The sequence below is a fragment of the Aythya ferina genome (assembly GCF_964211825.1).
Source record: "Aythya ferina genome assembly, chromosome: 4".
NCBI lineage: Eukaryota > Metazoa > Chordata > Aves > Anseriformes > Anatidae > Aythya > Aythya ferina.
The window spans coordinates 47,888,417-47,904,512 of NC_140300.1; the positions used below are offsets into that span (position 1 = coordinate 47,888,417).

The 16,096-nt window shown below is 35.8% G+C and overlaps 1 long non-coding RNA gene across 1 annotated transcript in view; it reads left to right on the top strand.

The window, feature by feature from the left end:
- LOC311435547 overlaps positions 1-6,815 on the top strand; it is a 30,219-nt gene extending 23,404 nt beyond the window's left edge. The window contains exon 3 of the long non-coding RNA XR_014692205.1: positions 6,634-6,815. This is a non-coding gene — a long non-coding RNA (uncharacterized lncRNA). The remainder of the gene's footprint in view (positions 1-6,633) is intronic.
- The last annotated feature ends 9,281 nt before the right edge of the window (positions 6,816-16,096 follow it).

Below are 16,096 nucleotides of genomic sequence, written 5' to 3' on the forward strand. Positions count from 1 at the left end.
ATTCGAAATTTCAGGTACACTGGGAAGGCAGAGAGCTGCCACAACACAGAAGTGTAATTGTAGCTTTTAGCATTAACTGACTGGAATGTAAAACTCTGCTTTGCTAAAATCAAAAGAGGAGAAACAAACTGGGGTGAGCAAGGAAGGGAAAAATATCTTGGTGAGATGCTTTAATCCACTTAATTTTGTGGTCCTGCTGCAACTGTAGCAATAAATGTTCAGGGATTTTATTTTAGGAGGGATCAGAGATTAGGTACAGGCATATGTTTTGTAAGGGGTACACTGGACGGGAGAAAAGCAGCAGGACAGTCAGCAGCGAGGGGCTTCTGTGTGCTGTGTCAATGATGCTGTATACTGTAGCATATGTCAAGGTGGGAGAAATGTGTTTTTATACCTATGAATTAATCTGCTTTTGCTAAGAGGCAGGCAGGTACACTTCAGTTGTAGTTTCACTTCTAATACTTCTTTACTTTTTTTTTTTTTTTTTTCTTCTCCCCTTTTTATTCTTTCCTCTTAGCTCATATTAATGCCATTGCTTTTTAAAAAGTAATTCCAATATTTTCTTTGCTTACCCTGACTGACTCAATCCTCAGTTGGTAGTCATCAGCACCTGTGTTTTGTGCACTGAACTAAATGACCTTTTCTACCCACTCAGGACATTCTTTTTTTCCACCTCATCTGAGACTGATACTTTCCTCATCAACAGTGAACATGCCAATTTAAAGCTAAGTGGGAAAACTGAACTCTGGCATGCTAGTTCCAGCAGGCAGCCTTAATTTATATGCCAGTAAGTTGCATGGATTTACAACACTCCTTTTATTCAGAACAAAAATGAATAGTTGCCATGGTTACCGTGAAATCACAAGATACTATACAAAACTGGGAGATAAAAAGCATTATCATTAAAGCACACATTTGCCAATGAATAAGAACAGTCCTTTCCTTTCAATAATGTTTTTAACCAACAGAAGAGTGACATCATGCCAGTTGCTTTTATACGCAATGACAGAGTACTGAACCCTTCACAGAGTGACCATAAAGATAGTGCATTTCCAAATTTGTCTCAGATGTATCCCTGGAATGTTTCTAGAAACAGTCACATTGAAAGAAACTGGTGCCTTTACTCATTTCCATATAAGAACATATTTTCTTTGCATGTGGGAATATACCTGTTTTCCATTGCTTATATTTAAACCATGAAAAAGAAATGCTTTCATACTTGTGGTAGACAAATTCTGGCTTCTTAACCTCTCTTGGTACTCTACATAAGCGTATTAACTGTGGTGAGAGTTGCACTGCTGTTAATATCAGTGAGCCCTGAATATACCAAAACTTTGGCAATCTAGATAAAAGAGAAATGGGCATGCTTTTGCTGACTTGTGTGTCAGGAATCAGGTATTCATACATTTCCGGCCCTCTGTGCCAGTATAACCTCCTGCCACAGAGCCTAAATGACCTGTATTTAGTTGATTAAGACTCACTGGAGTGCTTTGCCACAGTATTTTCAGGACTGGGGAGAGCACTCAAAGAAAGTGAAGATGTTGACAAAGCTGCTGAGAGGATTAAGCACAGAGGAAATTTCATAGACTACAGAGGGAGGAAGTATGCAGCCCAAGTCTGTTGGACTAGCTAGCTTTGAGAAAGGTCAGACTAAATAAACACATTTTAATGTTGCTTAACTCTTTCCTTTCCTGGATCTTATTTTGTGCAGTGAGCTCTCTGTTATGAAATAGCAGGAAAAAATTCACCTTTATGTCCTTATTTATGGTAAACATGTAACTGGCTGGTGTTTTTTCCTGCTTTGAAATGTCTATCCTTTTCGAGAGCAGTCAGGCTCTTCTCTACTATTTATTCATATAGGTATCCTTGATAAGGTCAATGTATTTTTGAGTGACTTCATTACAAAATAAAGGTCATGATCCTGTGTTAGAACAAAAGTACTGGAGCGGGTTCGTATATCAAGAAAAAAGATAAGGTATAGAAATGTACCTTTTTAAGGCCAAAATTACATAGAATGGTGATTGGTTACCTTGAAAACTCTAATTAAATCTAATTAAAGAAAGTGGATATTTATTTTATCTGGAATCACTGAAGATAAAGTCCAACCATCAGTGAATAAGCTACATACTTAATATAGTTCTGTAAGATGGATGAAAACATGAATATGTTGCTTCCTTAAAAGTCTAGATGTCATTTTGATTTAATACTTATCACAAGTTCATATCAAATCTTGAACATATCATAAACCCTCTAACAGTAAACCAGCAGCAATTGTTTTTATTTCTTATAAAAACATTGAACCGGCTTCATATCTTAAAAAGGTGACCAGTCTATTTGTTATACATATTATACCATTAGGTATACTCGTAGTTGTAGTAGAGGAATATAAACTGAGCAAAAGCAGAGGAGTATTGTGAAAACTTAGGACTTTATATTCCATGTTTTTTTTTTTTTTTTTTTTTTTTGTAGTGTAATTATTTATATTTATACTCCAAATTCTTTATTTTCTGTGACAATTACAGAAATAAGAATTTTCCTCATAGTGCTAAAAAACATGTGCACAAAAAAGCCTTGACTGTCCAAGCATGAATTGCATTTATACAATATTTGAAGCACTTTTTTTTGCATGCCAAGCGTGCACGAACTGCCAGTCATGAACAAATTTCCATCCTGACTATGTATCATAGCCTTATTTATAAATACCATATATAATCATGGAGCAAATGGAAGGAGCCAGGATGTACATGTTTATCTTATCACAAATGTGCCTGTGATGTTTGAACCTCTTTGGGCCAATCCAATGGAAAAGGATCCAATGGGAAGGGCTCAGCACAGGATATCTGAAAATAAACTGACTGGAGAAGAAACTGCAGTACAAGACAGAGGGAACCTCCAAAATGAAAAGGATGAAGTAGAATATTTATTGATCTTATTAGACATGCTTTGATACAGCCGTGGTATCCAGAGACAGGAGAATGGCAACTCTTAACATCTTAAAATAAATAAATACATAAAATGGTTGGGGTCAGTGTGGGGAAGTGCAGGCTGGCCAGTCTGACTCCTGTACCAGGCAGGTCAGCAGAAGCTCTGTTGACAGGCAGTCTGCAGGATGGTGTTCAGCAGAGCTGCGGTGACAGAGGACTTGTCTTTGTAAGGCTTCTTGGAATCCTTTCAAGGTGCCAGCAAGCTTATCGATGGGTTGATCCCAATTTAGTGAAGTTTTCAAAAGGCAAAGCTTAAGAGTTTTTAATTCATCTGAAGGGATGAGAGGAAATATCTTGACATGAATTAATAGGTGGCTGAAAGGTACACAGGTGAATGTCTTGGTTAGAGACAAACACTTTTGAAGGTCATAAAGTTTACGGATGATAATGTAATTCAAGGTAGTAAGCATAGTCAGTGTAGATTCATAGAAGGACTTTACAAGACCCAGGTAACAACTGAATGATAGGCAAAATGATAGATAAATGTGAAGTGATCCACCAGGGAAAATGGACTGGGCTTTACATATACAGTGGCAGGCTCTGAACAAGACATCTCCCAGTGTTTTCTGTGATGACTATCTCAGGTTGTGGCAGATTTTAGTGGGACCCATACAGGTTTGTAATGGATAATGCAAAGTAAATCACTCTGCATGCATTGCAGGAAGAAGAAATCTTTTTCTCAAAGTCAGTCCATGGTCATTTCTGAATGACAGAGGAAGGTCTTGAATCATGCTGTAGCCCATTCCATTAACTGAGTAGCATTGTAGTTTCCATTTTTAGATCACTTCACAGGGTGCAGCAAAGGAGCAATCTCATTGCCTTCCCAATACAATCTGGGCTTGACTGTGTATACGGGCTTTTGAATTACTCATGTCCAACCTCTTCTCCCCAGTATTTATTCAGGGAAATTTACTCAAGAAGATGCATTTTTGGGCACATATCCAACTTTTATGAGTAAAATAGCATTAGATGTGAGAGAAAGCAGAGCCATTTCAAATGATTATGTCAGTCAGGCAGGGAAAGAAAACAATGTGATGCGAAAAAATATACTATTGAATATTCATAAGAATCAAGCCTATTTAAACCAATGTTGTTCCAATCAGCCATTTATAAGTAATCCACAGGTTAAAATTTGTGTACGGTAGAGATTCCATAAACAACTGGAAACTGCAAACAATGAAGTCATTCAGTCAGTCAAACGGATAATCCAACAGTAGTGAAAAGAGTAACAATTAACTTTTTTTTTTTTTCCCAGAAATGGTCTGTGCTGTTTTAATATATCATGCAGCTAGAACATGACCTGCAACAGAGCCCTATTTAGTGAATATGGGATCCAGTTCTGGAATCCAAATTTCTGATGTCTATGGGAGTTGATGCTGTTGGCAGGTAGCTGTATCTCTGATTTATTACAGCACAGAATAGTATGTCCTGGCAGTTGGGGCTCAGGACAGGTGTGACTCACTTACTCACTTGAAGTCACAGTCCAGCACTGTAAATGCTTCTGATGAATTCCTTGCTTGGCATTGCAGGTATATCTGAATGCTTTTTTTTATTTTTTTGGTCTTATCTAGGAAATTATTAAGGAATGCTGACTGTTCCTTACAGCAAAAACCCATGATCTAGGGAGAAAACCAGTATGCATAGAAGCTGTGATTGTCCAAGCTCACCTAGCAAAACCAAGACTAGAACAGAAACTACTTGATTTAATTTGCAAAGTAGTCTTCTGTCTAGCTCTTAGCCCTTGTAAACTGCTCAGGGTCTTGCATTGTTCGTTATCATGCTTCACGTTTCCAGCTTGTTAACTAGAAGTTTCTTTTGAAATCTGTGTGGCTGTGACATCAATAGATTAAGATTTCTCTTCTCGCACTTCAACATTGTATGTAGACTTTTTTCATTGTTATAAAAGAACTGGGGAATAGAATGACTGGGAACTGTATCTGAAGTAACATGAGCTAATAAAGTCCTTTTGTTAATTTCGGATTTAAAGAAATGTTATTTTCCAAGAGTATATAGTCAGATGAGCTGGAATCATCTTTTTAAACCAGAAACAGTGAGTTTTATTCACTATTTCAGAGAACTTATCCAAGAAATAGGAGATCTGGTTTAGGGGGTATTTTCCAGGAGTATTACCTAGCTACTGGGGAATATACTACTCTCTTATATATTATAATATCATAATCATAATATAAAGTGGAAAGAGCATTCATTTTGAAGATGAGAAAAAACAAACAAAAAAACCCACACAACATAAGGCCAGAAAGAACCCCAACAGAAGAGTGTTTAATAGCTAAGTACTCATAAGTGGGAGAAATAGGTTCTGTTTTATACTTACTGGAAGGTTTGTACATTTATTGTTAACTATTACTGTATTAAAAAACAATCTTGAAAAAATTCAGTCCTGGGACTGGAAGCAAGAGTCTCTGTTCTACTGGAACTGGTTTAAATGGCATCATTGATGTGGTCTCTGCTGTTTGTATGTGGATATACATGTATTTATACACATATGTATGCATGTGTAAGGCAACCTTTAAGCGTCCCTATGGATCAGTCCCTTCTAAGGGCTACAGGTGGACCTGAAGTGCTGCACACCTGACAGCTGGATTACAGCACTGTTTAGTCAGAACATATATGCCTAGCTGTTTTGCGTGAGAGATGAATTCCTGCAGAAAATAAACTGTATTAAAGGCTAAGGAAATTGAAGAGATTTTTTTTTTTTTTCCTCCTCACAATGCTGCTGTCAGGTGAGTTCAGGTGTGAAATATGTTCAGTGGTGTCTACAACACTGTATTTCTGAATTCCTTAAATTCTGTTTTAGCCACATAAACTACCTTTAGACCATGCTGTTAGCCTTTCTGAGGCTTAGAGTATTATCTACAAAGTAGTGGCAAAACTATAATGGGGGTAATAATGGTAATATAAAACAAATGTGGCAATATAAAGAGGGATATAATGGCAGTAAATGCCAGGTACTTGCAGAAATTGGACATTCTTCTTGTTCTGAATTCTTTGACTGGAATCATAACTATGATTTCACATCAACTTAGGCTTTCTTGGAAGAGTTAAAATCTTTAACAGAGAGGAGTAAATAATATAGATGCACTAGTCAGATGTTGCTTTAAGCTGTCCTCCTTACAAATATAACAATATCTACTCAGTCAGGAAACAGAGACAATGCACCCTTAGCTACCCTTGTGTAGCTGAGTCTGAAGCGGAAGTCAAATGCTTAGAATGATAAACTGCCTAAGCTAAAACCATACTGGAAAAAATGGTTGCTGAATTAAAAATACATGTGAATGTACTGGTTTATTTGGTACAATATTTTGAAAATGCAAGAGGGACACACTTGTCAGATTATGCATTATTAGAAAGTGTATTATATCCACCTCTTCCCCCACGTGTAATATTGTTGTAAAGTGACTAGCTAGCTAATAATTGTAATGCTATTATAACCTCCTAACAGTGAAGTTTCTTAGATAAAGGGCACTGTGCATCCAAAAGGTGCAAAAGTAATATTTTGTGTGTATTATTTTCAGTGAAAATAATATTTTCCAGATCTAATTACAAGATAAGAGTATCTTGGATCATGAGGACTAACTGTAGATGCCAAACTAATATATCAATAATAATTACAATCTTGCACCTTTTTCAGAGCTCAGAAGGAACAGATCCTAGCTATTTCCAGCACAGAGCATCTTGGAGTCAACAGCTGAAGAAATGAATTAGCATACCTCTTCCCTGTGCCTGAAATTCATTACTTTTCCTTAATAAGGTATTTCTTCTTATAACTATTTCCCTCTTTCAGAATATTAATGAATTTCCTGAAGTCAAAAAAAAAAAAAATTAAAAAAAATAATCTGTATTGCTGTGAAGAAACAGTACATTAAAGACCTTGTGACAGAGAGATACTATCTGTCTAAGGAATGGAAAGAACCTCAGGCTTATTGGATCTCAAGATTGCCTTAGGAAGAAGGAGCAAATGGACTTGGTGCAGATGTTTCAAAATAGAGATAAAAAGCTGGGTTTATATCAGAAGAAAGTTAAAAGCTATACTGAGGTTCCAGAGAATGCACTTGCTGTTGATGGTTATATGTTGGTATACTTAGGAAAATTGTAGAACACCAAAAGTGTTTAAAAAATGCATCTTATTACAAGTACAATGCATCTTATTTTACACTAAATTAAGATAACAAAAAATAAAATTCAATGAGAAGCATCTCACATATCATGGATTTTTTAGTGTCTTTTTTCATCGTCTATGTGAGTGAGCTGTCTAATTATTCTTTATCTAGCTTTAAAACCTAATAAAACCTTTTTATTTTCACCTGAATATTTTTATTTTTACTTTGTGTAACTCTAATTAAATTCCTTGATGGAAAAGAGAATACTGAGGAGAGACCCCGTTAATGTATACAAATATCTGAGGGAAGGGTGTTGAGAGGATGTAGCTGGTCTCTTTTCAGTTGTGCCTAGTGACAGGACGAGAGGCAGCAGGCACAAGCTGAAGCACAGGAAATTTTGGCTGAATATGAGGGGGGGCACTTGTTTACTGTGAGGGTGACAGAGCACTGGAACAGGTTGCCCAGAGGTTGTGGAGTCTCCTTCTCTAGAGATATTCAGAACCTGTCTGGATGCCATCCTGCGCAATGTACTCTAGGTGATCCTGCTAGGCAGGGGGGTTGGACTGGATGATCTTCGGAGGTCCCTGCCAACCTCATCCATTCTGTTGCTCTGTGATGAGGGGTGTACAGTATCTGATGATGTTTCTTGTGTTGTCAGCCTCTTCGTTGCTGACTGTTTTGTTTGTAGAGATGTTTTGCTTTTTAAGAGTCATCAGACGTTTCCTTTCTTTTGCACTGAGTAGAAACCTAAATTAGTGACATACGAATAACCTTTACTTTGGAAGTTAGTGTCCTTAGGAATAATCTGTACTAATATAAATCAATTAGTGTCATCAAACCTGTACCAGAAAACAACAAGCGCTAGTAATTCTTTTAAAAGTCTTTTTGAAAAAGACTTATAAAGTTAATATATCTTTTACCCCTAGGGTACTAAACAGCTTAAAACACAATAAGCTTAACTTAACAGTTAATTGCTCTTATGTTTTGGTGCACCAGCAAATCCATCAATATAAAGATAGTAGACTCTGCATTCTTCAAAGGTCTTCTCTTTTGTCTCAATTAAAATGCGATCAATATGGTCTCAATTTCGCCAGCTTGCATGCAAGTTACCAGACAATTGTGTGCATCCCTATTTGCCACTGTGCTCCACTGGAATAATTCAAGAATCCATCTTGTGACAACCTAGAGATGTTTTGTCACCTGTAGATTTTTATAAAATAGGAGAGGTTCTTCTTTGCCAGTAAGTACCAGGTGTCAAGAGCTCTTGGGATTAAGGGTAAGGTTGGATTACTTCCATTAATATGAAAGAAAAGGTGAACAAATGATTTTCACAGTGGTTAGAAAGGAAACATCAGCATTCTGAAAATCTAGGAACACTAAATTGCAATTAATAGAATCAATGACAGTGACAGTATCTACTATCTACATCTATTGACTCCCTTCTAGTCCAACTGAGGGCTGTCTTGCTGCTGCACAGGTTTCATTCCTTTGGAGAAAGATTTCATTATCCTTTCACTTGTTTTTATGTCACTCTGCTGCATGTCCCAACAAAAAAATATCCAGTGAGAAGAAGGATATGAGAATATGAGTCTTAGTAATATGCTTTGTACACAGCATAATTTTTAAAAGAATGATTTATAAAAAAATAAAGTTATTATTTTGTCTATGATTTTTGGGATATTTCCCAGCTGAAAAACACTGGAGAGACAGTTTTTTGAATACTGACAGTATTTTTGGCTACTATACAGTAAACATCCAGTGGTCTGTGATGTAATCTGTGGCATTTATTGGCAGCTTGCCAGAAGCTGCATTGCAATTTTCAAAATATCCTTTTTTTTTTTTTTCTGTAAAATGGATTTCACAGGAATGCATTTACTATTTTAAACTACTTTTAATAGCAGATATAGCTAGTCAATTATAATAATAAAAGAAAAGGTAAGTATGTAGTAGTCTTTTATTCATTCATGGTAATACATTACAAGTTACAATATGTATTCTAGGTCTTTTGCAGGTATGTTTTCTGCTGACACCTTATTCCTTTAAATCAAAATATTTTAAATAAGAAGAGTCAATTTCCAATTCATTGTATTTATCAAAGTATTTTTAATCTAGTCATGAACAATGTGCTGAACATATTTTGTAAATGTTTCATGAATTTCTTTTCTGTAATGGTTGTGAAGTACATAATTAGATGTAATGTATACCAACAGGCAAGCTGCAACTTCTGAATATTAAATAATTTCTCATTTTTTAGTTATACTTTTGACATTTAATTGACCTTTCCAAAAAGAAACAGTGCATACATAAATGTACTTATGTCTACTTGTTGAAGTTATAATTTTCTCAGCATTGATTGAAATGATATGTTAGAAATGCACAATTAACAGATTTTTATTTTTCCTTTTATGTTTGTGCTAATTAGTAATAGGATATTTTTTTAAAATACGACATTTAATCATTACTTAAAATGATGGGAGGAAAAAAACTTGTGAGAGAAGCCAGGTTCTGTCTTGCAAGTTTCTCTTGCAAGACTGCTGTGTCTTTCATGGAGATGTGGGCTGTGAATTCACATATATTTCAGAGAAATCATGTCTTCCTAAAATCAGTCTCTTGTATACTTTTTCAACTCTCCCTCAAAGATATAATTATCTGAGGTTTGGGCAGAAGGCATACTGATGCAGTCAGATGAGCTGACTATGTACTGATTTTGCATGTCAGAACAACTGAGACTGCAGTGCCTCCTGGTTTGTAGGGGCACTCTATTGTCTAAGGCATTTTTGGAAGTTCTATTGTCCAGATTAATCATCTAAATCTTATATATCTGTCCTTGGATGTGTTACATGTTTATATTCTTATTGTCCTGCAAAGTTTTTACCTTTCTAGGGGCATGAAGCAATGAGTATCTGAGGATTGCTCCTACTTCTCACATGTTGCATGGGAATAATTCTTATCTATTTGGTGGATTTTACATTAGGTGTCACAATTACATACGGAAATGTTTTCTAGATATGGAATTCAATATCTGATTCTCAATCTAGTTTGTAGTCCCAAGCCTTGCCTTTTCTTAATTTCTTGCTTTCATCTATCTTCAGAATTATCATGCCAGAGAGCTATATAATTCTCTGTAAATTTCACCTATAAAACTAGTTCAGACAGTTCTTTACTAGATAGTGATTTTTTTTTTTTATTCTCTCTGTTGCTCATTTTCATTGTCTACACAGAACAAAAGCCTTATTTGAAATATAAACTACTGAAGCTGGAAAACAATCGTGTGAGAGGTACTATATTTTATTGGTGCAAAATGAATAGAGAAACTGAAATCTTGAACTTTTCTGTTGAAGAAAAGAGAGCACAAGTAGATGTGAACAACCCCGTTGAACTGTTTTCAATATTAGTTCCATTATAGAAATTGCCAGATTATGCCCTGTTGACACTTTGTCTTCTTTCCAGATGTAACTGGGAAAATATTTCAGTAAAACATCTATGGAACTCTTTGTGCCTAATACAAGCTTCTCTGTAGTGCATTTTAACTTTTCCGGTCATTCACATGTAGGCATTTAAAATAAAAATATGCATAATTTTGTTTTCTTGCATACATTTTGTTAATCTTACATTACCTAGAAATTCTTAAAAGTTCTTTCAGTGAAATAAAAGGTCTGTTGCATACTGTTGTAACTGTGAAACAAGCACACATTTTCATTTTAGCTAGACAGTTATATCCGGACTACAGATTTAAACTTGCTGTTAGTACATATTGGATGACTCATTCTACAAGCATCATCTCATTTATTTCCTTCAACATGTGTTTCATTTCTGCTCACAGGAAACTTATATTCCAGAGAAAATTGGCCACTGAAAGCAGAAGACTGCCTAGAACCAAAGGCTATTCAGTCGGGGAAAGCTAATCATTCAAGGTACTCTCCATTTTATACCAGTTACAGAGAGGGCAACCTGTGGCTGGGCTCTTAAGCAGCTCAAAACCTCTCTGTCTTGTGACTATGAGGGAGAGAGGAAGACTAGGTTCCGCAAGAATAAAAATACATATATATATATATATATTTTTTTTTTAAGTGAAGTTTAGGGGGGTTTTCCAAATGATTTAGTTTCAAATAAGTTGGGCTTGAAATACAACTGGCATTTTGTGTGAAGCTTAGTCGCATTTTTCACTCCTGTACATTACACTCAAAATGTATAGAGCACACTGGTTTGTGGGGAAACAAAAACAAAACAAAACCAAAAAAAATACAAACAACCCTTTTTCTGTGTGAGCATTAATGAAGATATTGTCTTCTTGTTACTGATGTATAATTAAAAATTATGTTAACTTGCTTAAAAAGATAAATTTACTTATTTGAGTGTAATTATTATTAATCTTTGTCTCTTTGGAGAGTGATGAAAGACCAAAAACATCAGTTTCACTATAATGTCATATGGCAAGGTACAGGGATGCTCCAGAATGTGAAGATCTGTTTTCTCAATAGATTCTTAGTATGAAGTTTTTTACCATAGGAAATTGAGAATCTGTAAGATGTTCTAGAAGTAATTGTATATTCTAAGTATTGTGAGTAAGACTGTGTGATCTTGAAAAGTATCAAAATAACAAGTCTTTGCTTTGTCTTACACATTATAAATATTTTAAAGCTTTCTTTCAGCAAATAACTGGGATTGTAATTCTAACATGTATGCAAAGGAATAGTGAAGTATGATTTTCTCAACATTCTTATCAAATATTTGTTTAAAACATAGCTGTGCTTATAAAGCCATATTCATATTATATCACAGAAGATGTTGAGTCACTGTCTCTGGAGGTTTTCAAAAGACGTGTAGGTGCGGTGCTTAAGAACGTGGTTTAGTGGTAGACTTGGCAGTGCTAGGTTAACAGTTGGATTTGGTGATCTTGGAGGTCTTTCCCAACCTAAATGATTCTGTGATTCTGGGAAGATGACCAGAATTATAGATGTATTCTTCTTGCCTGTCAAGTTTTCTTAAAAATTAAATCAAGATTAATCATTTTCAGTCCTTTCTAAAGATGATAAATAACATTTTAGGGCATGAAATTGTACACCTGGTTACTTATAGTTTTTATCTACACCTCAGATAATTAGAAAAGCATAATACTTCAAAAAATACAGCTTCTCTGAGCTGGAAAGTGAGACATGGAGAACAAACTATCCTGAGCAGTTTAGAGCAGATGATAACAGTGGGATGAACAGTGCTTATAAAAAAAAAACAAACAACAAAAAAAAGCATACTGATATTATTATATATAGACTTTGTTGGTATATTTCCTGAACTCTTTTCCTTGCTATAATAATAATAATATTAATAATAATAATAAAGTCAAGCTCTTGAATATATGGATGCTTTGCAATTTAATTGCCTTTCACTTTCCCTGAAAAAGGGAGAGCTCCTCCCCAGTCCATTTGTAGGGCATTTGTAACAACTACCAAATATTTCTCCAATTTCCAATCAAGTGAACTTCCAGCGTGCAGGAAGGGAACAGTCTTCACTCCCTGACAGAAAAATTCTCTCCCTACCTTCTGATGTTCACTGTACTGAAGCTGTGCTTTCACGCTCTTGTGGGTTAGATTTAAAAAAAAAATAAAATTTAAAGCTCCAAGTCCTATGTCTGTATTAGCCTTATCAGTGAACTATTTCAGGGACAATGTTCAGAGTACCTCCCTTAATCAAAAGCACAGGGAGAAACAGCTCACCTAAAAATCCACCTTTGGGCTCAATGCAGATAGCAAGGAGCAGTCAGTCAAAGCACAAGAAACCAAGCTTAGTCGTTGTTGCTCCGTCATTCAGTAGTTTCGCTGTGGTCTTTACCTACCATTACTGAACTTGGAGCTTCTAGCGATTACTGTGATTAACTCTTGGTTGTGTGGACCCTGGTTTAACCACCCCCTCACCCTTTGTCTTTCAGAGATTTCCAGCAAAAGCATGGCTGCCATGTCAGCCATGGCAATGGTAACGTGCATGTCCAGGGCTCCCAATGAATGCAGCAGCTCAGCTGGAGAGCTAGCAAGCTCCTATTTGGGTTACTGGGATCCAGTCCCGGTTTAAGATTGCCTTTTCAAAGCCAAGCACTCTAATTTACTGTATGACAACACCTCTCCACACACTAGCTGAAGTAAACTAACTTGTCAGGTGTAAGCTATAACAGCATAAAGCTTAACTGTTCTTTTATCTTAGTATGAAAATCAGATTGCCAGAGTCTTTCCCCTAAAGAAAGGGTAACAGACAGCTAGGCAGCCAGCCTGCAAATTTTCCCACAGTTTATACAACTTTACAAGTTTCCGTCATTTCTCTGAATGCCAGCTGTCCTGTTTGTTGAATTTAAAGCACAATAAGGACAAACAATTGCCAAGATATTTCTCCTTATATGGGTTGTTTTAGCTAAGTAATAGAAGGAAGATATGCAGGGGAATTGTGTAGGCAGTTCTGTGAAAAATGTATATGCTTAAAGTTTGTGTCATTTGCTATTTTTCCTAGATACACATCTATTTCACTGTGTGTGCCTGGGATTTCAGACATTTAATTAATTCATCAATTCTCTTAATTCATAGAAATATTCCTCAGAATGGCAATTAATTTATACAAGAGGGTAGGTTGATTAGGCACACACTTGCCAAATAACAAGGAAAATGTAGGTCCTTGGTTAAAAGCTACGCAGCAAAATGAAAGCATTCAGTTCTGCAACATAATTACTATCCTGAAATTTTAGAATAGTGCTCTGGTTATAGATTACTGCTGGTAATATCTTTTCTCCTTTCTAGGTCCAAGCCACTTCAGTTTTGTCATGTGAATTGCTGTATCATATCTGTTTGAAGTCTGAATCTGCACGTTATAAAAATTTTGTGGCTTCTTTGTGACACATCCTTGGGTGAGTCTACTTCTTTATTTTTTTTGCTTGGGTTGTAATGTTTCTATATGAAAGAAGCTGTAATCTGACTCCTCAGCAAATTGTGCCCTTGCTTGTAAAGCAATCTGGTTCAAAATTAAGCTAAATTTTATTTTATTCACTAATTATATATAGCAGCCTGGTGGCTGGTTGGAATGAAATCAATTCCCTAGACAAAAATCCCATCAGTCTGAGTGATGGCAGTGTACTGGTGGTTGTCATTGTACATATCTCTTTACCCTTAATGAATGCTAGAAAGAACTTTAAAGTCATGTTCGAACCAAGTAGTAGCCACAACATAAGTGAGAGATAACAACAAAAAAGGAGAAGAAAGGAGAAAAAAAATATGCTTTCATCAACACTATTCAAGAATGTCAAGGTGTTTCTCATTTGAAATGACAGGTTGGCATTCTGTAGTTCATTGCTGACAAGCTGAATTGCAAGTGTTTTAAAACTATGAGCAGGTTTTGAAATTGTTGATTCTATCTAAAACTCTGGTTTGTCTGTAGCACTGAATAAATTCATTATTTACTGTAAAAACCATGCTGACTGACAGTTATCCTTATCCAAGAAAACTACATCACAGGAAGTGAGTGTTACCCTTACCATCTGGCTTTTTAAATAATGACGAGAAAAGAAAGTTAGAGTTACAATAAATGCCCCGAAGGCAAAACCAGGAAGTTTTTTTTTAATGGTTTAGGGGATGGTAGGTGTAACCTGAACTGTAGTGTGTAGCAAGAGTGCAGAATTGAAGGCTGCAGGTTAGCAACAGTGTTTTGTGACAGCACCTGTCTGACAGATTCTTAGGGCAAGAGAAGAGGGTCATTGATCTAAAGGTCAGTCTAAATAAGAATGACAGTGTTTTCCTATCCCTTGCTTGTGTGAGATTTGGCATTTTAATTCTTCAGTAAATACTTTACTTCTAATCCAGCAGAAGTTTATACTTGAATATTTCCTGTTTTTCTACACATATTTAATAAATGTTTATAAATGTACCTTTGACAAAATATAGATTTAAGTGTAAAGGCAAATAATCATTAATTTAAATACAGCTTTATAGAGGACATGTCATAAAGATACGATTGATGTGCATGCATAGTATTTAGAGGGCAAGCAAATTCTTTCATTTGATTAAATTAGTTAGAAGGCAATGGAAATGGCCACATAGGTTCCTCTGAAATAGCATATGCATTAATTTATTGTTGTTAAACTAATAGTTACATGATAACATTGGCTTTAATGTTCTTGGTACAATCATAGAATGGCTTGGGTTGGAAAAGAACTTAAAGATATCTAACTTCAACCCCTGTGCCATAGGCAGGGATGCCACCCACTAGATTGGGTTGGCCAAGGCTCCATCCAACCTGGCCTTGAACACCTCCAGGGATGGGGCATCCACACCTTCTCAGGGGTAATGGCACAAAGATTTTTCTCTCTACCTCCCACTGTGTTTTTAGATTAGAAGCAAGAGGAGAATGAAACATATGTAAATGGCAGCTGGTGGGACAGTTTCTCACTAAATTGACATGTTGCTATTTGTTAGTTCATAGAAGTGGGATGGATAAAATTTATGATCTTCAGGTTTGTAACCTCAAGGCTGATGAGAATGTAAAATTAAGGAAAAAAAGGAAAAGGATAAAATGTTTTAAACTTTCCTTTTGTATATTTAGAAATTTACCTCAAAATAAGTAGCACCAGATTTAAAACTTCTGAAAAAAATTGAAATGTAAGACTTAAACAAATTCTTTCTGGCTCAAAATTGATGTATTTCTTTTGTTTTGGTTATTTTTTTATGATCTTTTTTGGTTTGGCCAACAAATTTCACAGCAATAACTAGTGCATATTCAAGTTTTTCAGCCTGTGGTTAACTGGGAGCTTGCCACTCCATTCTTTCAGGTCTTCCATTTAGCAATCACCTTTTCTCTAGTTGCATCTTACTGAGGTAACTCTTGAATTATATGGAAGCTGGAAAACTTCTTCCTAAGCAGTGTGTATTTTGTCCCCTACCATCTCCCCACAACATTAGAAATGTTTTCTGGGATGAGCAAAGGCAAATGACTTGTTTCTGTCCTTATTTACATCTTTTTGTT